This window comes from Lactuca virosa, chromosome 4 (assembly GCF_052849685.1).
Source record: "Lactuca virosa cultivar CGN04683 chromosome 4, Lactuca_virosa_CGN04683_v6, whole genome shotgun sequence".
In the NCBI taxonomy this organism is placed as follows: domain Eukaryota; kingdom Viridiplantae; phylum Streptophyta; class Magnoliopsida; order Asterales; family Asteraceae; genus Lactuca; species Lactuca virosa.
This window is the reverse complement of record NC_136429.1, coordinates 206,452,672-206,477,895: the sequence shown is the minus strand read 5'-3', so window position 1 is coordinate 206,477,895 and position 25,224 is coordinate 206,452,672. Positions and strand designations below refer to the sequence as shown.

The window sequence follows — 25,224 nt, the reverse complement described above, 5'->3', positions numbered from 1 at the left end:
TGGCATTTTGACAATCTCCACAATGAATGACATGTTAATAGATAGTCCTTTCACTTGTTCCATGAAATTTTTGTGTTCCTACTCCATAAGATTTTCTTGACTCGAGATGGGTAAGGAAGAGGTGACCGATATGGTTTAACAAATGAAGAATCATAATTCTGCTTCAGATCCCATGATGTGGCATCTTGGCTACCACATCGTGGTTCCTGGGCAAAATCACATTTATTTTCTTCTTCTAATCTTTCAGCCGGTTAATCGGATTGCTTTTTGGTTGTTTCAAGGACCACCATAGGCTCTAATTTCTCCCCATCTTCTACGGATATAGCCATGACATGAGATTTTGGGTTCGGTTTGGTGTTGCTTGGAAGTATACTTGAAAATATTTCTTGCAAAAGCCTTTCTAATTGGCTGACTTGTGTTTCAATGTTCAAAATATGTCCTTGTTGCTTCCGAAGAGATGTTTGTTGATCTTTAAGTGTTGCATCTATGGCATCATGTCTTTTCTCGCTTGCTTCCATCAATCTAGCCAAGACTAACTCAAGATCGACCTTGTTTTTAATTTGGGCTTGTTCTTTTTGGTAGAAGTCACGACCTTGTTGTTGACAGTTCTCCTCCTTTTCTTTCTTGTATTCGTTATAGGGCTTCCATTCCCTCAATGGTTTCCTCCAATCGTCATCAAACTTATCTCCTATTGAATAGCACACTTGAGCCTTCTTGTACCAACTATCATCCAAATCACAATGATTTGTAAGATGTGGTCCGCTACAATTGCCGCACCTAACTTATATTGCATGAATGGATTATACCATCTTTGTGATTCTTCTATCCAAGGTGTCGAGCTTTGCAATTATGGAAGCAATACTATATATATTGACCTCCATCTCCATTTGATTTTCCTCTAGTAACATCCTTCCTTGGGTTGTGATATTCTCTTGAGTGCTTGGAAAATTTTTCAATAAGAGCTTTGTTAGTAGCCAGATTCTTATTTGTCATAGGTCCTTGGGAATCTAATAGTTGCATGGTGCTCACATTGATTCCATCATAGAATGTTGTAATCTCTTTTTTCACATTTAAATCATGTTGAGGGAAATTGTGTAGTAATCCCTTGTAGCATTCCCAAGCTTTATATAACAACTCCGCATCATATTGTTGGAAATTCAAAATATTCTACTTGAATTTAGCAATCTTCAAGGGTGGACTAAATTGTTGAATGAATTGTGTTCTTAGATTTTCCCATGTCGTGATAGCATCTGTAGCATCACCGCATCTTTTGATACTACTTTAAACATAACTGGAAGCATCTGTAGCATCACCGCATCACGTGTAACATTTGGTACATTGAAATAATTTGAAATTTCCAATACCTCGTCTATGTGCTTGCATGTGTCCTCGTGATATTTTCCAAAGAACGGGATCTCCTTTAACATATTAAGGATGTGACCCTTAATCTTAAAATTAGTTGCATCTGGAATTTCGGGTGGCAGAATACCCAACCCATTATCGTCTCTCATACGTCGATTGTATTCCTCAATCATCATGAGTGTTATGTCCGCCATTGTGTTGGCGGGTTTACTTTTGTCATCCTCCCACTCTTAGTTTCTCTCGTTTCTGGTTCATATCCTATTCCTTTCTTCTCTGGTGAATTCTCAAAAGTTGATACCTCGTCGGATTTGAAACCGCTACTCGATTCATCTTTCTTTTTGTCTTTATTCTTGTGGAATTCTGATTTTGGATCGTCGAAGGGTGCAAGAATTTTAAAGTAGGATCCCCTGCTCATGAAGTACTAAAAACAAGGAAAAATGCATAAAACGAACAAAAAATAATTAAAACAGGAAACTGAAATCATCAGTTTCCACCCTTTGCATATTTTACCCCACAAAATTGATCGATTAACTAAAAGCAATGAAATTTCAACTAAAATAAGTCGTTCGCCGGCAACGACGCCAAAAACTTGATGTGAAATAGATCAAAGCTTTAAGATTTATATCCTATATATTCAACTCAGTTAAAACACAAAAGGCAGTGTACATAGTCACGTAGTAGTAAAGTAGAGTAAGTAAGTAGTCGATCACAGGGAACAATATTATAATTAATAAAATAATACTAATAATTAAACTAAATGAAATAATTAACGTGTGTGGTGTGTGGGGGGGGGGGGGGGGGGCGGGGGTTATTCGATTTTTCAAGTTCAAAAAGACTTAATTTAAGCAATCACTAAAACAAAACTTCAAAGTAAAGCAAACAACTAAAAACAATTTTCAATCAATAGAAAGAGATACTTTCGTTTAGCTTCGAATCACCTTTTTCATATGGTTAATTTCAAACAATCGATTAATTATGTTGGTTACCAAACTAAAAGTTACTAGTTATCATGATCAAACTAACTAGCATATGTCAATTTATGAACTTTAACCCCAATGATCATGCAAGTTAAGTGCACCAAATTAATTTTAAGATATATTTGGACTATGAATGAATAGATCTAAGAATTATCTATCTATGATCAACATAAAAAAACAAGCACATATAATAATGTAATCTTGCTCTCTAACATAGTTAAGCAACTAACTTTACTACATATACTAGGATATGGTCAATCTCTAGCTCTAGCAATTTAATGATCATAAAAAAGTTCATGCAATCAATGGCCGTTTAACAACCCAAAACTTGAGGGCAAGGAAATAAAGATTGGAACGTTAACATGCTAGGATAATGATCAACCAAACACAAGGTAAAACCAAATTCAATAATCTATAAAAGTAGAAATTAACACATAGTATTAGGGTTCATCAAATTAAATAAAAAGTAAAGGGTTATTAGCCCATAATTCCAATAGAAAAACACATAATCAAATAGTAATCTAGGTTAAAAATTGTAAAATCTAGGCAAACAGGATGATTATTGGTGATTCTTCACTTCAATCTTTCTAAAACTAGTTCTTCAATCGAATTTTTCCTTCCAAAGGGTTTTAGATTGCTATCGGTCGAAAAAAGTCGCAACTTTTTTGAATCGATCCCCGAAATTCGAACTAAAAGTCATACTTTATACTTTCCATATTACAACTACCACGACGTGGCACAATGTTTGCCACGTCGTGGGAATCACTTTTCATCTGTATGCGCCAAGTTTTCCATGCAAATCCGGAGAAGCTTCTATATTGGACACATGGCCATGTCGTGGCATATAAGTGACCACAACATGGGATCTTCTTTTATCCCGTTTATTCTCTTCTTTTTCCTTTAATGCATACTCTAACCTCCAAGTTCTCAGCTTTGTCCAATTTTAGTCCTTTTTCCATGAGAATGTCCTTTTTGGCTACAAAATAGAATTTTTACGTTATAAGTACCAAATATCTTTGTATTAAACCAAAATGAAGCTAAAATGTATTGAAATAATGCATAAATGTATGTATAAATATAGAAATATCAATAGGTATGTTTCCAATTTATTTTATTTTGTATTTATGTATTGAGTTTTGCTTCTGGAAGATTTCCTAGAGAAGATTTTGGTGTTGTTCATGCACTTTTTGTTAAGGTGATACTAGGTTCTTGGTAGACTACAATGACAGGGTGACATAGATTAATCTTTCTACATATTCATGTTTGATGAAAGCTTTATGGTTGGCCATATTTAAATGATTTGTATATTCCAAGTGGGGGAGAGTGGAGAATTCGTAGCAGGATAATTCCGGACTAGGTTCCAGTCTTTGGACAGACTGCTCAAGATATTAACTTTTGTATAATTGTTTAATCTTCATAGTTTTGCAGCGGGTATGTTTCTAGTTGGAGAATTATTTATGGATGGCCTTAGTTATAGGTTTCATATGTGGTTCCATAATATTTTGTCGTGTTTAGAGTCTAGGAACATTAGGAGGCTCGGGTCGAGGGTTGTGGTGAGGATCTCCTTGTTTTTTATTGTTTGATTGGGACTTGGGGGTCAAAGTCATGAACCAAGGGTCTGATAAGGATAGTTTAGTTTCATAGTTTCAGTGTGTGCCTATGTTGGGATAGGTAGTCGTGTTAGTGATTAGCGGATCGGGGGTAAGCCTGAAATATGTTAATGGTTAGCGCATCAGAGGAAGCCCGAGAGCTAGACCAGGGGTAAGTCTGGGAGGTGTTAGTGGTTAGAGGATCGGGGGAATCGTGAGAGCGATTGGTGGTTGGAGGATAGGGGTAAACCCGAGAGTTGTTATTGGTTAGCGAGTCAGGGCTCTTAGAGTTGAGTGGATATATAATCTAGTTTAGTATGTGTTTTATTGATTTCAGTTCAAGACTTTGCTAGTGTGTTTGTATGTGAGGTTTTTTGTGACGATGGTATGTTGTGGGGTCCATAATTTGGTTTATTAGTAGGATGACGTGAGGCTGGGGAGATCCGGTCAGGTCGAATCTGTGAATTTCGGTCAGCATGGTTAATTATAGGATGAAACTGATCATCCAATTGTCAGGTACGACCTTGAAGTCTTTGAGTTATGGTTAGGGAGTTAGTTTCTCACAACGGGGTTAGTTGTCGTTTATCCGCTGGAAGAACATGTTTTTTTCTAGAAGATTAATCGACAATAATTTGAAAAATGGTCGTCTAGTTAGGGAATCGATCCAGTGTTGTGACAGTTGAGAGATCGATTGCTAGATGCCTAGTCCAAGAATAGACTTTGCTCTTGTTCAGAAAGGCCTTGAAGTGGAAGCTTCAAACCATATTAAGGGAGTTGTGTCGGCCAGTGCAATTGTAGTGGGATCACGGTGGATATAAGTGGTAATTGTAAGGACCAATTTCGAGGACGAAATCTAATTTAAGTGGGGGAGAATTATAATAACCGTTTTCTAGGATGGATCGCTGGAGGGCTTTAAAGGATCAAATTTGATGTTTTTTGGACAAACCTTGTTCCACGACGTGATGAATGGGGCACCACGACATGCATACAAAATGCATGAAACACGTTTCTGGATGGCTGCCATGACGTGGCAACGGCTGCAGCCTAAGCCCATGATTTTTTAGGGTTTTCTGCACAATTAAGATCCTAATGTCAAGGATTAGAGCACCTTCTCCAACCTCCAACCCCTCATCACGAAACCTAGCTTCCATACATGTTTGAGAGCCTATGTTCTTGATTTGGAGCTTATTCTTTGGATTTTGGTGGAGCTTGAGGAAGAAGGAAGTTCATATTGGTGCAAGGAAGCAAGGGGCTAGTTTGGATCCATCACTCTCTTCTAATCTCTAAGCTATTTGAGGTATAAAGTTCTTACCTTGCCATTTCTGCTTCTGGATTGAAGTTACGGGTCATTTTGGGTGGTTTTGGTCGCTTCCATGGATGTTTTTGGATTTCGAGGAAATCGAGAGCTTTTTATGGTTGTTTTGTAGTCTCTAAGCTTCTAGTAATTGAGAAAAGAGTCATGGTCGGGGTTACCTTTTGTCCATGTTCAATATTTTACCTCATTAAGGACTTATTGGACTTAGAATTATAGATCTTGCGTTGTGATGGAGTCCTAATTGAAAATTTTGGAAACCTTATCCATTAAATCATTAAAATGGACTAGATATAATGGTATAGGTTTATATATGTAAGAATTAAGAACTTAATGAGGAGCGTGGTATTATGTGAGGTTCCACGATATGGAAAAAGGATTTCCACGACGTGGCAAGCTCTGACATGTCTATTTTTTGTCCTCACATGTTCACGACGTGACCATGAGGTCTCCACGTCGTGGTGAGTGTTTCTCCTTATCATGGTGAGTGTTTCTCCAAGACTTGATTGACCATTGACGTTTGTTGACCGTTGACCATTGACCATTGAATTTTAACCAGTTGGGATTTGGGTCAAACTTGAAGGACTTGGGTTATTGATTGAGGATTTGGGTCAAACTTGATTTGGGTCAGTCGGTTCACGGGAGTGATAAGTATAGGGAGTGAGGGTGTTGTCTTATTTCCTTGGGTCAAAAATTCAAGTGAGTATCCTTATTATACTATGTGTTACAGCATATATCCTTGTATGCTAGGATATAGGAGTAATGGTGTGATGGTTAGAGTAACAGGGGTTGGTGATCGTCTAGTGCAGTGTTGTAGGGGTTGTATGTAGTCACGTGGGATAACCTGAGAACTTTTGATCTAGGATTTGTTGCCTGTTCCTTATTTGGTTGTGGCTCTAGAGTGAGATCACCTGTTCGATTGTCTATCTCACCTCTGATTACATATAGCTATGCATTCATTAGTGATATGGCAGTGGTGATGTAGAATATTGCATGATACCCTATATGCGGTAGAGGGTTGTTAGACATAGGTGGGGGCAAGTTTAACCCCCATTTTAATTTCGGGGGCCCCAATCCCATATGGGGGTATTTGTTATAATAATTAGAGGTGGGGGCAAATTTAAGCCCCATTTTAATTTCGGGGGTTGAGACGGGGTTGGGCAGTCCTGTCCTAAACCCCCATGGGGGGCCGTTAATATTATATATATATATATATATATATATATATATATATATATATATATATATATATATATATATATATATATTGATTATATAAATATAATAAATAATAGCAATGATTTTGAGTTTCCAAAATTCAACAAAAATCATCAGAAGGGGGTTATCTAGGAATTTGGGGGCGGGGTGGGGATGCTGGAAATTTCGGGGGCTGGAGAATAAGGAAATTGCGGGTGTAGGGGGGGAGATGTCACCTCCTTCCTGTTTACCCCTGTTGACATCCCTAGTTAGTCAGGTAGACTAGTGTAGATAGTTACATGTGCATATGTGTTTCTTTGACTGTTTGTTTGATATATATATGTCGATATATTGGGTGGTGGGTTAAGGCAGTCCTCCTTTGTGCTGTAAGCCAAGATACTCGGGCGGGCTAGTGGTGTGATGTAGGCCAGGTGTAGAACAGTTGTATGTTGTAGGAGAGTGGTCCAGGTGCACTATAGGCCTTGTGAGGCGGTCCAGTCATACTTTAGGATCAGGGGAACGGTCCATATATGATGTATGGTTTGCGAGGCAGGACATACAGACTGAAGTCTCATGTGTGCATGCATTGTATGTTTATTGTGGTGTGTGGTATTTTGGGGAAGATTACTAAGCTTTGAATTATAGTTCTGGATTAAATGTTTTTCAGGTACCATTGGTAATCGTGGGAAGGGGAAGGCGTTACTGTAAACACTCATCAACAGCAATGGATATTCCTCATTTATTACATTGCTCTGATGTTCAATCAATTCTATTTTGGAACAAATAAGTTTTCTTAACTTGGGCCTTTATGAAAACGATGTTTTACCTTTATTAAAAATGATTTTTTTTAAATGAGACGTTACAGATAGAGTAAGAGTAATGAAAAAAAAAGGACCTAGTAGTAGAGTATGAATACATTAGAATAGATGAGAGTATAACTCACAAGACATGTGGTCTGATATTGTAGATTCTTTCATGTGTTTCAGTTTAAGGTATTAGTCTTTGTATGAGGGAATATAGGAGTACAAGGACTCAGACTAGAATTAGTTTTCATTTTTAATATACCCTTGTTGCTTTAAATTATCATTATGGTTTTATTGTAAATCTCAAATAGTTTGGGACGTAAAACGTTTTTGAGATTTAGAGTTCCACAGTTTTATAGAAAACCCTGTTAATCCCTAGAGTATTTAGAGGGAAAAATCCGGGTCATTACATGTATGGGTGTAAACCCCTCGAACCAATCCCAAACATAACCAAGCTTAAGTTTGACTTGTTTAAAATCGCAAAGCTTAAGCTTGAGTTTGAGTCATTTCGATCCTTATACATAGAACTTGAGCTCAGCTCATCAATAATTTATTAGGCTCAAGTTTGAGTCACACTTGACTCGTTTATCAAGCAATCTTAAACAAGCCTAAACTCAACTCTATATAAGCTACTTTCAAAAAACTTTAAAGTATTAAACTTCAAAATTCTTTTTGCATCGTTCTAATGAAAGGATATTTTTTTTCTTTAAGATCATTAAAGATCTTAGAGGTAGAATCGTAAAAGTTTAAGGCGACTAAGAATGCCTTTATATATGAGAACATCCACCTTAATTTTCCTCCACATGATCTATCGGGATACCTTCAAAATCGAAAATTCATTAAACTAGTGACCATTTTTTAGGAAAAAAAATATAAAAAATAATGATAAAAAAAAAGACTTATGATGATAACTAATTGTTACTTATGTTTATATTTGGTCATTTTTGTACATCATTGGCCATTAAACTTTTATTTTGTGTTTAATTTATATCCTTATAACAGTTTGTAGCAGTTTAACGTCCAATTGACATATATATGACATCTATGTGGTATCTATGTGTAGAGTTGAAAACGAGTCAAGCTACTCGTGAGCTATTCAATATCGACTTGTTAAAATCTCGACTTGAAATTGATTTTAAACAAGCCTCAATCAAGCTCAAGCTTAAGATTAGGCTTGTTTATTAAACGATCTCGAACTCAAGCATGTGTTATTAAGTCCGATTAGGCTCTCAAGCCTAAACGAACCTACATATACACATAAATTATAAAATTTTGAATTTTATTTTTATATATTAAAATAAATAAATATTTAATAAACACTAATTTAATCAATTAGTGTATACGATATAAAAATCGAGCCCAAGCCTAGCCCTAACCAGTATTATTCTAAACGATCTAATCTCGAGCTTCGTCCCATGAGGCTCCAAATGAACCAAACTCGAACTCGAGCCCAAAATAATAATTAAAAGAGTTTGCACCCAATTTATGTCACCCAAGTTTGAGTTCGGCTTGTTAAAATCTCGACTTGAAATTGATTACCCTCTTGTTTGCACCCAATCATGTGTTATTAAGTCCGATTAGGCTTGTTTGCACCCAATTTATGTGACATTTGAGATTGGGAAAATGACTAAGAGGGTAATCAACCATTACTTTTGTTCACATTTAATATATTTTTCATGTGGACGACTGACAATTAAACTTTCATTTTGTATACAGGTTATACCCTTATGACCGACAACAAATCGTATTGTCGTGTGACCGACAATAAGTTGTATTGTCAGTTTCATCTTTTCAAATCGTAGAATACAAATGCTATAGCCAGTTCTCAATAAATACTATAACCCAGAAATGTGATAACGGTGAAATTTTTTTAATTAAGTCTACAAGAAATTTAACCTACATCCACATTTTTAAAAAATAGCTTTGCCAAATTTTTGACGCAAATGTGACGATTTCGTTATAACGTGTGGTCAATTATCATATGTAAGATCTTGGATTATTTTCGCCACATTTAAAAATCATAATGGTTATCGTTGAGACAATCAGTATACATATAGTCACACATATAAATCTAATATAGCTAAAAGGTAATACCTATGGTCACATGAATTGTTTGTACGAACATATGTATCATTTAGCCACACATAGAGAAATCTAATGTAGGTAAAAGTAATGTCAATCAGTCAATGGTCACATGAATTTTTTTATGAAAGTATGTATCATTTAGCGACATATAATAAACGTAACCAACCATGTGACTGTAAGCATATTATGGTGACGTTTTTTTAATTATTTGTGTGTACAAATGTATTGTTTAACCCCAATCGAATAATGTAGCCAAATATGACCATATGTCATGTCTTTAAGTTTCCTTTATGGGAAATAATATGTAATAGATTCTAATGTAGCTAAAAGGTAATACCTATTGTCACATGAACTGTTTGTATGACCATATATATGATTTCGTGACATATAATAAATGTAACAAATCAAGCGGCGGTAAGTAATTTATGGTCATGTTATATTATATTATGTGTGGTTGATAATTAGTATTTGTCATGATAAAATAATCAAAGATGTGATTGTAAGTATTTTTGTAAGGGTCGAATTGTTGTAATTAGTCGAAATGTATTTTGTACTCTTCGAATGTTTTATAATGTATTTTACTAGGGCGCTTTTATTCGAAGCTTAAGTGTCTATGCCTTAGTATATTTTTTGTACGCTTTCTGTTCCCTATAAATAGGGTTATTTACTAGAGTTAGATAATAGTTTTTACAGACCTCTCTATTGTACTCTGTAAACATACGAAAGCATAATAGAGCTGAAACAAGATCATATTTACATCTGGTGTTCAATTTCGTATTCATACTTCATACTCTGATTAATTCAATACTCGATTCTTTGATTCATCAATTGGTATCAGAGCAGGAAGCACATCTGTGATCTGATTTTCATCCATTCAAAAAGTTTTTGAATCAAATTTTTGGTTCAAAAGTTTCCGCACTTTTTGATCGTGAAAAAATTTGTCTAGATTTCAGTTTGTGATTTGATTCTGCATTTGAATTGTTGAATCGACTGTTTTTCTTTCAATTCCGATTTGAATCAACTAGTTTGTTTTCAAATTTTCCAATTCTTCTTAAAAAGTTTCAAATTCAGCTTCCGTACAACAATGGCGAGTTTCAATCTCAATTCGATGACCTCGTTTTCTCATCTGTTAGGATCATCAACCAAAATTCCAATGCTAATCCCTGAATATTATGATCAGTGGGCTGATCGTATGCAGGATTATCTGAATGGTCTTGATGAAGAATTATGGTCATGTATCACTGGAAATGTCAATGTTCAACCAATCAGATCTTCTTCCACAAGTTCTGATGTTGATAATCAATCTGATCGTCTGAAGAAACTGGAAAAGAGGTGTATGAGGGAACTGCGAGGAGCTTTACCTCCAGTTGTGTACAACTATATAAGGAGTTGTACAATTTCAAAAGAGATCTGGAACAGTCTGAAAGATAAGTTTCAAGGAAGCGAGAAGACGAAAATCAATTCAGTCAAACAATGTTTGGTTGAGCTGAAAGATTTCAGACAAAAAGAAGGTGAAACAATCGAAGTCTACTATGATCGACTAAATGAGTTAATCTATCGTTGTAATCGCTATGGAATTACCAGAACTTCAATGGAATTTAATCTCATCTTTGTGATGGGTCTTCGAAAAGAATGGAGAAGCGTTAGTATGATGGTGAAGAATCAACAAAGTTTTGATACATCAACTCTCAATGATTTGTACAATCAGTTGAAAACACACGAAACTAAGGTAAATGAAATTGCTGAAGAGTCGAAGCTAAATTTGGGAGGTCCATTGGCACTTGTGTCAAAGATATCTGAGAAAGAAGCAGAAAATGGTGATTCTGAGGAAGAAGAAGGATTCATCATGAATTCGGATGATGAGGCAATAGCTTTTTACTCGAATAATCGTGTTAAGAAGTTTTTCAAAAAACCGTTCAATCCGAAAACTAAGCTTGCTGAGGTAAAAGGAAGTGATGTGAGTAAAATTGCTGATGAGGAGAAAAAGAAAGTTGAGAAGAAAGATTCAAAAATGTCTGAAGGAAAGATTGAGAAAAAGCTGAAAAGTGATGTTGGAATAGATTGTCATTATTGCAACGATGCGAATCATCTTGGGAATTACTGTATGCTTCGGAAGAAGGATGAGAGGAAGAATAAAGTCAAGGATGAGGCGTATAATGCAGAGAGGCTTGAGGAGGTTCGTGCGAAAGCCAAGAATTTGTCATTGGTTGCAAAGGGTGAACATAAGGATGAAGATGGAACTTATCAAATCTGGTCATCCGGATCAGACGATGAAGAAATGAGAAATCCAACACATGGAGCGATGTATGCGAAAATGGAGGAGGACTCAAATAATGAGGAATTTGAAGTGAAAGGACGATGCTTCGTATCCAAAACGGCAGACAAATCTTCAATGACAACAAAGGTACGTAAAATTCTCGAATCTTTTAAAATTCCTACACATGCTTATGATTTTGAACTAATATCTTTTGATGAGACGGTTACTTATTTTGATTCAATTGTTGTGTCTGCTAACAATGAGGCCAACAAATTGTCCATGGAGTTATTAGAGACCAAAAAGAGATTAGACTTGAAAATAAGCAAAATTGAATGTTTGGAATTACAAATAACAAATATTATGTGTGATAGGGATACTTTAACGAGTGAAGTCAAGCTTCTGTTAGCACAAAGAAACATTTATTGTAATTCTGCTAAAAGACTTTATGGCAAATTAACTGATTTACATAATTCATGTGACATAAGTAAAGAGCAACATAGAAAATTACTACCTTTTCTAGCATTCGAAAGAGCTAAGGTAGATAATATTTCGTATGATTGTGAGCAAATAATATCTGATTTTGACAAAGTTCCTGATGATAGATATAAATATGGAATTGTCAAAATTGATGAATGTGTTGATACGAATGAATTAGTTAACATCGTGAATGATACTTTGACGAAATCTGAACAAATTCAAATTTTGAAAAAGACTGAGAATTCAACATCTGATTCTCAATCTAATTTTGCTGATATTGAAGATAATTCTGACAATATTAGTGAAATTAGTGAACTTGAAGATGTTGATTGTTCTCAGTTGTCTGTTGTTAATGTTGCATCAACATCTAAAGGGAAAGAAAAAGTTAAGGATTTGATGGTTGAAAATGAAACTGATATACCTTCAACTTCGAAAGTTTGTGATATGAACTTTGTGGATCTCAAAGACAGTCAAACTGATGATAGTGATGATGAAGATGAAGAGAAAATTTCGAAGGAAAAGAAATCTTCAAAGGAAGAAGAAACTCCTCGAATAGTGGTTGATCAAGTGTATGGTGATACACAAAAGTTCGAAAAAGTAATGAATGAAAAAGGTGAACACTATCTTGAAACGAATACAGTGGTTTATCCAAATTTCAAATGTACAGATGATGTCATTTTTCCAAATTAAGTTTTCATAACTACTGGAAATGTTGAGAATATTAAACCAGAATTAAAAAAGTTAGTTGAGGAGGATAATTCAAAAACAATTGATGAAGGTTTTTTCGCAAATCAAAGCACAGTTGAAAACAACTTAACAAAGAATCCGTATGTGTTCCAACGTCAAAAACCACAAAGAAAATGGGTTGAAGAATCAAAAATTGAAAAAGAGAATTCAAAACAAGTTGAAAAGGAAAATGAAAAAGTTGTCAAACTAAACTCTAAGGAATTTAAAGATCAAATTGACAAATTTTCGAAGGAAAACAACATTTCAAAAAGACAAGCTAGGAAGAAAATATTTTGGCAGAATATTGAGTCTAAAAAGATGTCTGAATCACAATCACCCAAAAATGTTTTCAAAGCTAAAAATTCCTCTTTTCCAACAAATAATCAACGTTCATCACAATCAAATCATTCAAGGTCTGAAGTGCATAAACAACCAAGGTTTTCGAAAGTTTCAGAAACTAACAATTCAAGAACATTTTCAAATAAATCAAATCAAAATCAAAAAAAATTTCAACGTCAACATTTTAAATCAACAGTTGATACATCATATGCTCAATCTTTTCTAACAAATCCAAAAGTTGATTTTGTTCCTCAAAAGCCAAATTTTCCTAATCATACGAAGAAAGAAACTATGAAAACTTCACGTGAAAAAGGAATGACTTCAAGGAAGAACATTGATCATTGGCTTGAAGGCAAAGGAAAGATGTATCAGTCGAATACATTTTCAAAGGAGCAAATTCACGAAGCATATGAGAAGTATGTGAATACTTCATCAAACAGCAATTCATCTTCTAAGGATTCGAACATATCAGTCAAAGCTTGGAAACCATTATTAAAAGCAAAAAATGTTCATTCACAAACTCAGAATTCGAAGGGTAATGTCAGTGAACATTCGAAACCATCAACAACTTATGTTTCAGTTCCTTTAACTGAAGATGTAAACTTAATTGATAGTCTCAAAACCAAAGTTTATGATTGGGTTAAAAGTTCTTCGTTACATTCGAAATTGAAATCTAATTTCCAAGGACCCAAAAAGCCTTGGGTACCTAAATTTTTCCATTGATTGTGGGTACTATGTGACGAGCAATATGATAATAAATGGTACATCGATAGTGGTTGCTCTCGTCACATGACTGGGAAGAAGGAAAATTTACGTGATTTTCGAAGTCTCAAAAATGCTGGAGTAGTGAAGTTTGGGAACAATCAAAAATGTCAAGTCAAAGGATATGGGAAGATCACGAATGGACAATTCACAATGAATAGTGTTGCATATGTTGAAGGTCTTCAACATAACTTGATAAGTGTTTCTCAACTTCTTGTGGGCACTGGCAATCAAGTTCTTTTTAACGAAGAAGGAAGTGTTATTTCGAATGTCAACACAAAAGAAGTGTTACTGAAATCCAAAATGTGACAACCGTCAAATTTCGGTCAAGTCAAAGTCAAACAAAGTCAACAAGTCAAACCGGTCAACTCCAATAACCCTTGTATGTTAGGGTTTACGTTATGTAATCACTATACAATTCGCTATTTTAATGAGAAATCATCATTTGGAAATTTCATGTGTTTGATTTTCCTTAGCCTTAACAGTGCTAAACAACGAACCAAAGCGATAAAACACTATTGCACAATCATCGGGATTGTGTACGACACTAAAACACGGTTTAACGGGGTTTACGAACCTTGCGTTGTGAAGCCGAACACTCAAATTAATCATAAACGAAACCTCTCTAAATTGTTTTCACTCTATCTCTTTCTATTTGAAATCTCTCCCAAATCTCTCCCAAAGACGGCCCATTTTTACCGGTTTTTCGATTACGACTTCGTTTTAACTCCGTTTTTCATTATTTTAACGTGGGATTTTCACCCAAAACTTTATTTTATAAACTAAGGCCCCAAAATATATAAATCTCCAGGGTTTTTATAAAAATTTATTAAAAGAATTGGTGGTTGGACTAATTATTGAGGGAATATTTGCTTTTCCTTATTTTATGACAAAAGCAAGCCACCACCACCTCACTCTATGATCATCCACTCTTTCCCACTACTCCTTGTCACCTTAGTGGACCTTTACACCCAATCTCCAGCTCTTCCCACGTTCTAAGAGCTGGAGGATTGATCCTCTCTCCTCATTCTCCATAAAGTTCTTTCATTCTACACTTAGCAACCAAAGGACACTCTCCAAAATTCTCTCATCTTTTCTCTCAACTTCAAGAACTTCAAGGCTTTCTCCAGGGATTTCTTCCTTCAATTAGTAAGTATCTTCATCATTCACATAATTATTAAACTCCATTCTACTCAAATCATTGATATCTTACACAAATTCCATCTTATTCGGTGTTAGATTCTCGAATCATCAAGACATCTTCTTAGTGTTCTTGGGTTGAACACTTCCTCTATCTCACTTTCATCTACTGAAATCACATAAGGTGAGTTCATACCCCTACATTTACATGTTTTCTTAAGTTTTAAGGGGGGAATACAAGTAAAATCATCAAGAACACAATTAAACCTTTTCTAACAGATTACATCAGAAAAGATGGACTTTAATCACGGACTGTTTTGGTCAACTTAAATATTTTAGTTTTGAAAACTGTTCCAGGTGCAAGTAGTTCAAACTCTTAGCTTTAAAATGGCTACTTGCACATCTCCATATGATGTTTCTACAATTTATGGTGATTTTTACAAAACTGCCTATCATTTCAGAGGCAAACCTGGACCAGCCTGTGATTATGGACATTTTGACCTCTGTTAGAGATCACTAAAAATCATGATAAAATTTATGAACAAACTAGACTCATATTCCAAACTCTCATAATTTGTGGATTTGGATTTGGAGCTTTGATGATTTTTCTATAAATTTTCTAAGAACAGTAACAGAAACTGTATTCAACGAAAAGTTGCTGTCAATTTCATTTCACCTTGTAACATGTTGAGCAAGGTGTATATCTTTATGTGATTATATGTTATTGCAATATATGACATTTTATCTTAATATTTTGACACACATCAGTTTACAAATGGATTTGGACATATAAAATATAAAGAATAACAAGTGATTATAATCAAAGTACAACCGATACATTCAAACATTTAATAAACTATTTTGAATATAGTTTGCATACATTACTACGTACTACCCTTGGTTGATAAACTATAATAGGTATAGTTTATGATACATTACATAACACATACATTTAAAAAGGGTACATTTATACAAAGGATATTTTCATTAAGCAAGGTACGGCCATACGGTACCAAGTTTTCATAACACGTAATTCCGTTAATGACTTTGTGAGACATTTACTTCAAATTACCATTAAGTCCTGCATTGTAACCAGAGTCTCCTTGAGGGAGAGCGTGATAGTTGTGTATAGATCTATATTGGGTTTGACAAACCCACACCTAAACTGCATGCAACAGTTAGACCGATAGGTCTGGGGTGACAAATGTCATAACATTTCCGACGCCTGAAGAACGTCGTTTTAGGCAACCTTGGTCATAGTATGGTTATAATAAACTCAAATAAAGTATTAATAAACATTGGAATTTACGGGAACTTCATTAAAATTTAACGATTTTATGTCGATTTAAACTTGTATTGTTTTACTATAAATATGACAAATTACTTGTACATTTCGGTCTTTGGGTTTTAAGACTACATTTACACATTAAGGAAAATATTGGATTTTCTAACACAAATACTACTTTTACAAACGAAAGGCTTTTAATAATACAAAACAAAAACTTATGAACTCACCAACCTTTGTGTTGACACTTTTTCAAACAACTTGTATTCTCAGGAAATCATTAAACATGTAACCAAGTGCTTTTGAGGATGGGGCGCTAAGGCGTCTACTATTTCATATTTTGTCAACATATTGTAATTGATTTGTAAACATGTAATTCATACAATGATGTCACTTTTTCAATTATATATATGTTGGTTGTGTTTGCTTCAATTACTATTACAATTGTTGTTATGATACTATACATGAAGTCCTCCACCCCCGGACGTTTCCGCCATCCTTGGTTTGGGGGTGTGACAGATTGGTATCAGAGCACAGTTTATAGTAAATTAAGTATATCAAACCACATAAGATATACAAACTATAAACACAATTGGGACTAATAGTCTCTGATTTGTGCATTTTTCAAATAAATATACTCTTAGAAAATAAATGATTTTCTTGATTAAAGTATACATACATACATTACATGCTCGCATGGTATCATAACTAGCTAAAACATAAAGCAAAAGAAGAAGAGTTGAACATTTTGAGTATGCCTTAGTATATGTGGATTAAATCTGGGAAGGATATAGCCTGATCAACTATATCTGTCCGGGAATTGACTTGCATATAACGGGGGATGGTCAGGATGGACAACAAATCTAACAAACCTAATAACACACTACAAAAGGATACTTTATGAACTCAAAACTAAACATTTACAAATACTATAGGAGTATTTTGTGTTACTATAATAAATTATCTGAGAATTAAATAGGTCTTTATTTATAGATCAATAGCTGCTAAGTGGATGCGCTAAGGTCATATGTAACTAAGATGCTATAGACTTAGAATTTATGTATCTTTGTTTCACTTCCTGTCCTTGTTTGGTTGTGGTCTTGGAGTTAGGGTCATCTATTCGAAGGACTATTATATCTTAATCACATATGACTGGTATGCACTTTGCAACTAATTAAGTAACCGATAAAGATCATTTTAAAATATAATATATTAATTATGTCCCGACTAAATTAGTATATGTAAAACTTTTACAAACAGTCATATACTTGGAAACAAGGAAACTCAAATAAAATATTTTATACTTTCATTTTACCTCATAACCCAATGTATTGGGTCAATTAAAAGTATAAAATCGTATGTATCGTAAACATACCGGAAAACAACGTAATAATATACTTTATGTATAAAAGATTTCTCTTCCTATAAATATACTTTTACTAAAAGTACATTGGTTTACGACTTATGACAGAACCATGCCGCCAAGGAGAAGACCAAGACCTTCCGGCAACACAGCAACACCTCCTCCGCCGCTGCCTCCACAGTTTGATCCTGCGATGTTCCAGGCTGCAGTAACAGCAGCCGTAGCGGCCGCAATATCGCAGATAGGGACAAACGGAGCTGGTGGTTCTGGATCGGGTGCTACAAACTCTAACCACGGAGACAGTACGTGGCGTACAAGAGAGTGTTCCTACAAAGACTTCACCAATGGCAAACCCGACAACTTCAATGGGAGCGGGGGAGTCATCACTTTAATGCAATGGTTTGAAAAGACTGAAGTAGTCTTTCAAGTGTGCTCTTGCCCCGAAGCGAGCAAAGTTAAGTTCGCAGCCTTCACTTTCACCGGCCGGGCCCTTACTTGGTGGAACTGTCGGATTAATTCACTTACTCTCGAAGTGGCTAGCTCCATATCCTGGGCAGAACTAAAAACCTTGATGATGAAGGAGTACTGCCCGAGAGGTGAAATTCAAAAGCTGGAACAAGAACTTTGGAACCTCAGGATGACGGGCTCCGACCTTGAAACCTACACCACCCGATTCAATGAATTGGCTCTCCTCTGCCCAACAATGGTTACTCCGGAGGAGAAAAAGGTGGAGCGATACCTTTGGGGACTGTCTCCCCAAGTGCAAAGTAGTGTCCTGGCTTCAAGGCCAACTACTTTTGACAGTGCCAGGGAGCTGGCACAATAACTTGTTGACCACCGAGCCGGTCATAATACTACAACCACCACCACTGATCAATCAAAAGGGGGAAACAACAAAAGGAAGTTCTGGAACCAAAAGAAGAGCCAACCAGCACAGGACCCCGCTAAGAAGCAACAAACTGTTGCTGTCCATGCTGCCACTAATGCTGCCACTACTGCTACCACTCCAGCACCACCGAAGCCATATGCTGGAACCCTACCTAAGTGCAACAAGTGCAACTTTCACCACAATGGTGCTTGTAGGGAGATGCACTGTAACAACTGCGACAGGAAGGGGCACACTGCTCGTTTCTGTAAAGCGCCGGCTCGACCAATCAACCAAGTCGCCAGTACGGGGGCAACCCGAACCTGCTACAACTGTGGAGACGCCGGTCACTTCAAAAGAAACTGCCCCAAAGCACAAGCCCCTAATGCTGGTGGAGTAGGAAGAATTCTGGCAATAGGACATGGGGAAGCAGTTGAGGATCCCGCGGTGGTTACCGGTACGTTTCTCCTCAATAACTCTTATGCATGCGTACTATTCGATAGTGGAGCGGAGAGGAGTTTCGTGAGCCACCAATATAAACAATTACTTGAACAAAATCCCCAAGCACTAAAGGATACTTATGTAGTAGAAATGGCAAATGGGAAAGTAGAACGCACTAGCGATATATACTCAGAGTGTACTCTCACTCTAGACAACCATACATTTAAAATTGACCTGATGCCGGTCACCATAAAAAGCTTCGACGTAATCATCGGGATGGATTGGTTAGTTCCTCACCGTGCCGACATTCTATGTTACGAAAGGGCCGTTCGCCTCAATCTACCAAATGACGAAACCCTTCTCATCTATGGTGACAAACCTAGTGCGAATTTACAAATCATCTCATGCATCAAAGCCCAAAAGTATCTCCGGAAGGAGTACCACGCCTTCTTAGCCCACGTAGTAGACAAGAAACAAGACGTGAAAGACATCAAAGACATCCCCGAAGTGTGTAACTTCCCGGATGTGTTCCCAAAAGATCTTCCTGGTGTACCACTCGCACGACAAGTCGATTTCAGAATTGACTTAATACCCGGAGCTACCCCCGTAGCCAGAGCTCCATACCGCCTCGCACCAACAGAAATGCAAGAGTTGTCCAGTCAGTTGAACGAGCTTTTGAGCAAAGGGTTCATCAGACCAAGCTTCTCACCTTGGGGAGCACCAGTCCTTTTTGTAAAGAAGAAGGACGGATCCTTTCGCATGTGCATCGACTATCGGGAACTAAACCAACTCACCATCAAGAACCGATATCCTCTACCCCGAATCGACGACCTTTTCGACCAACTCCAAGGAGCAAATTTCTTCTCAAAGATCTACCTAAGGTCAGGTTACCATCAGCTACGAGTTCAAGAAGAAGATATTCCCAAAACTGCATTCACAACTCGCTATGGGCACTACGAGTTTGTGGTGATGTCCTTCGGTTTAACAAACGCACCTGCGGTATTCATGGACCTAATGAATAGAGTGTGTCGACCCTACCTAGACAAGTTTGTAATCGTATTCATCGACGATATCTTGATCTACTCGCGAAGCGAAGAAGAGCATCGCCTACATCTACGCCAAGTGCTAGAGACACTAAGAGCGGAGAAGCTTTATGCTAAGTTCTCTAAGTGTGAATTCTGGATTAGAGAAGTGGATTTCCTTGGCCATGTGGTAAGTGAGAAAGGCATACATGTGGATCCCTCCAAGATCAAGGCAATCGAGAATTGGTCAGCACCCAAGACGCCAACCGAAATTCGACAATTCCTTGGGCTTGCTGGCTACTACCGAAGATTTATACAAAACTTCTCCAAGATTGCGAAACCACTCACCACCTTGACGCAAAAAGGTGTGATATTCAAGTGGGAAAATAAACAAGAAACTGCTTTCCAAACGTTAAAACAAGCCCTATGCAGCGCACCGATCTTGTCTCTCCCAGAGGGAACCGAAGACTTCGTAGTGTACTGTGATGCTTCGAATCAAGGCCTCGGATGTGTGCTCATGCAGAGAGGGAAGGTTATCGCGTATGCATCAAGACAGCTTAAGACGCACGAGGTTAATTATACTACCCACGACCTGGAATTAGGAGCAGTAGTATTCGCTTTGAAGTCTGGAGACACTACCTCTACGGCACGAAATGCACTATCTTCACTGATCACAAAAGTCTTCAGCATATCCTCAATCAGAAAGAGCTCAACATGCGACAGAGGAGATGGGTAGAGTTGCTGAATGACTACGAGTGTGAATTTCGTTATCATCCGGGCAAGGCCAATGTAGTGGCCGATGCTCTAAGCAGGAAGGAGTACTCGGGCCGCCGAGTAAAATCCTTAACAATGACAATCCATTCCCACCTGACCATACAAATCAAGGAAGCTCAACTGGAAGCTTTGAAACCAGAAAAGGTGACAGGAGAGACATTAAGGGGAATGGATAAAAACTTAGACGTCAAGGATGATGGAGCACGTTATATCATGAACCGGATTTGGACACCGAAGTTCGGTGGACTCCGAGACGTCGTCATGAATGAAGCACACAAGACTCGATACTCCATCCATCCTGGGTCGGATAAGATGTATCTGGACCTCAAGAAATTATACTGGTGGCCGAACATGAAAGCTGAGATTGCTACCTATGTGAGCAAGTGTCTGACTTGCGCCAAGGTCAAAATCGAATACCAGAAACCATCCGGGCTATTACAACAGCCGGATATACCTCAGTGGAAGTGGGAACGAATAACCATGGACTTCATAACCAAGCTGCCTAAGACATCGGGCGGGCTTGACACCATATGGGTAATCGTAGACAGATTGACCAAATCAGCACACTTCCTACCGATAAAAGAAACCGACAATATGGAGAAGCTGACTAGAACGTACATCAAAGAGATTGTACGACTCCATGGTGTGCCGATATCCATTATCTCCGATAGAGATAGTAGATTTACCTCACGGTTTTGGCAGTCTCTACAAAAATCATTGGGAACTAGGCTTGACATGAGTACGGCCTACCACCCACAAACCGACGGACAGAGCGAACGAACCATTCAAACGTTGGAAGACATGTTAAGAGCTTGTGTGATAGACTTCGGTAAAGCATGGGATACCCATCTACCGCTTATCGAATTATCCTACAATAACAGCTATCATACTAGCATCAAAGTGGCTCCATGCGAAGCTCTTTACGGTCGCAAATGCAGATCACCCCTGTGTTGGGCTGAGGTGGGGGATACACAGCTAGCTAGAGGGCAAGTCTCTAATAGCACCCTCACTGGCCCTGAAATCATAAGGGAAACCACAGAAAAGATCGTTCAAATTCGAGAAAGACTGAAAGCGTCTCGCGATCGGCAAAAGAGTTACGCAGACAAACGACACAAACCCTTGGAATTCCAGGTGGGTGATCGTGTACTACTAAAAGTTTCCCCTTGGAAAGGAATGATACGATTCGGCAAACGCGGGAAACTAAATCCAAGGTACATCGGGCCATTCGAAATCCTTGCTAGGATTGGGCCAGTAGCATACAAACTTCGATTACCTCAGGAACTCGACAAAGTACATCCCACATTTCACGTGTCGAACCTAAAGAAGTGTTTGTCTGATGAGACACTCGTAATACCACTCGACGAAATCGAAGTTAACAAAAATCTCCACTTCGTGGAGGAACCAGTCGAAATCATGGATCGGGAAATCAAACGAACGAAACAAAGTCGTATTCCCATCGTGAAGGTCCGTTGGAACGCTAAACGAGGACCCGAATTCACCTGGGAACGCGAGGATCAGATGAAACAAAAGTATCCACATCTCTTCCCAAACTCTTGAAATCCCAGTCAAAATGAAAATTTCGAGACGAAATTCCTTCTAACGGGGGGATGATGTGACAACCGTCAAATTTCGGTCAAGTCAAAGTCAAACAAAGACAACAAGTCAAACCGGTCAACTCCAATAACCCTTGTATGTTAGGGTTTACGTTATGTAATCACTATACAATTCGCTATTTTAATGAGAAATCATCATTTGGAAAGTTCATGTGTTTGATTTTCCTTAGCCTTAACAGTGCTAAACAACGAACCAAAGCGATAAAACACTATTGCACAATCATCGGGATTGTGTACGACACTAAAACACGGTTTAACGGGGTTTACGAACCTTGCGTTGTGAAGCCGAACACTCAAATTAATCATAAACGAAACCTCTCTAAATTGTTTTCACTCTATCTCTTTCTATTTGAAATCTCTCCCAAATCTCTCCCAAAGACGGCCCATTTTTACCGGTTTTTCGATTACGACTTCGTTTTAACTCCGTTTTTCATTATTTTAACGTGGGATTTTCACCCAAAACTTTATTTTATAAACTAAGGCCCCAAAATATATAAATCTCCAGGGTTTTTATAAAAATTTATTAAAAGAATTGGTGGTTGGACTAATTATTGAGGGAATATTTGCTTTTCCTTATTTTATGACAAAAGCAAGCCACCACCACCTCACTCTATGATCATCCACTCTTTCCCACTACTCCTTGTCACCTTAGTGGACCTTTACACCCAATCTCCAGCTCTTCCCACGTTCTAAGAGCTGGAGGATTGATCCTCTCTCCTCATTCTCCATAAAGTTCTTTCATTCTACACTTAGCAACCAAAGGACACTCTCCAAAATTCTCTCATCTTTTCTCTCAACTTCAAGAACTTCAAGGCTTTCTCCAGGGATTTCTTCCTTCAATTAGTAAGTATCTTCATCATTCACATAATTATTAAACTCCATTCTACTCAAATCATTGATATCTTACACAAATTCCATCTTATTCGGTGTTAGATTCTCGAATCATCAAGACATCTTCTTAGTGTTCTTGGGTTGAACACTTCCTCTATCTCACTTTCATCTACTGAAATCACATAAGGTGAGTTCATACCCCTACATTTACATGTTTTCTTAAGTTTTAAGGGGGGAATACAAGTAAAATCATCAAGAACACAATTAAACCTTTTCTAACAGATTACATCAGAAAAGATGGACTTTAATCACAGACTGTTTTGGTCAACTTAAATATTTTAGTTTTGAAAACTGTTCCAGGTGCAAGTAGTTCAAACTCTTAGCTTTAAAATGGCTACTTGCACATCTCCATATGATGTTTCTACAATTTATGGTGATTTTTACAAAACTGCCTATCATTTCAGAGGCAAACCTGGACCAGCCTGTGATTATGGACATTTTGACCTCTGTTAGAGATCACTAAAAATCATGATAAAATTTATGAACAAACTAGACTCATATTCCAAACTCTCATAATTTGTGGATTTGGATTTGGAGCTTTGATGATTTTTCTATAAATTTTCTAAGAACAGTAACAGAAACTGTATTCAACGAAAAGTTGCTGTCAATTTCATTTCACCTTGTAACATGTTGAGCAAGGTGTATATCTTTATGTGATTATATGTTATTGCAATATATGACATTTTATCTTAATATTTTGACACACATCAGTTTACAAATGGATTTGGACATATAAAATATAAAGAATAACAAGTGATTATAATCAAAGTACAACCGATACATTCAAACATTTAATAAACTATTTTGAATATAGTTTGCATACATTACTACGTACTACCCTTGGTTGATAAACTATAATAGGTATAGTTTATGATACATTACATAACACATACATTTAAAAAGGGTACATTTATACAAAGGATATTTTCATTAAGCAAGGTACGGCCATACGGTACCAAGTTTTCATAACACGTAATTCCGTTAATGACTTTGTGAGACATTTACTTCAAATTACCATTAAGTCCTGCATTGTAACCAGAGTCTCCTTGAGGGAGAGCGTGATAGTTGTGTATAGATCTATATTGGGTTTGACAAACCCACACCTAAACTGCATGCAACAGTTAGACCGATAGGTCTGGGGTGACAAATGTCATAACATTTCCGACGCCTGAAGAACGTCGTTTTAGGCAACCTTGGTCATAGTATGGTTATAATAAACTCAAATAAAGTATTAATAAACATTGGAATTTACGGGAACTTCATTAAAATTTAACGATTTTATGTCGATTTAAACTTGTATTGTTTTACTATAAATATGACAAATTACTTGTACATTTCGGTCTTTGGGTTTTAAGACTACATTTACACATTAAGGAAAATATTGGATTTTCTAACACAAATACTACTTTTACAAACGAAAGGCTTTTAATAATACAAAACAAAAACTTATGAACTCACCAACCTTTGTGTTGACACTTTTTCAAACAACTTGTATTCTCAGGAAATCATTAAACATGTAACCAAGTGCTTTTGAGGATGGGGCGCTAAGGCGTCTACTATTTCATATTTTGTCAACATATTGTAATTGATTTGTAAACATGTAATTCATACAATGATGTCACTTTTTCAATTATATATATGTTGGTTGTGTTTGCTTCAATTACTATTACAATTGTTGTTATGATACTATACATGAAGTCCTCCACCCCCGGACGTTTCCGCCATCCTTGGTTTGGGGGTGTGACACAAAAGGAAAGGTGACATGTTCACTCTGGACATCAATCCGATAGTAGGGAAACCTGCTATATGTCTTCTTTCGAAAGCAACAGCAGACTTAAGTTGGCTATGGCATCGAAGACTTTCTCATCTCAATTTTCGAAACATCAATAAACTTGTGGTACAAGATTTGGTAAGAGGTTTACCTGTACTTAAATTTGACAATGA

The 25,224-nt window shown here is 36.8% G+C and overlaps 1 non-coding gene across 1 annotated transcript; it reads left to right on the top strand.

Moving 5' to 3' along the window:
• The first annotated feature begins 1,072 nt into the window (after positions 1-1,072).
• On the top strand, positions 1,073-1,179 carry LOC145110180 (small nucleolar RNA R71). The gene has a single exon (XR_013709561.1). It is a non-coding gene; the product is annotated as a small nucleolar RNA R71 (small nucleolar RNA).
• Positions 1,180-25,224: the final 24,045 nt, after the last annotated feature.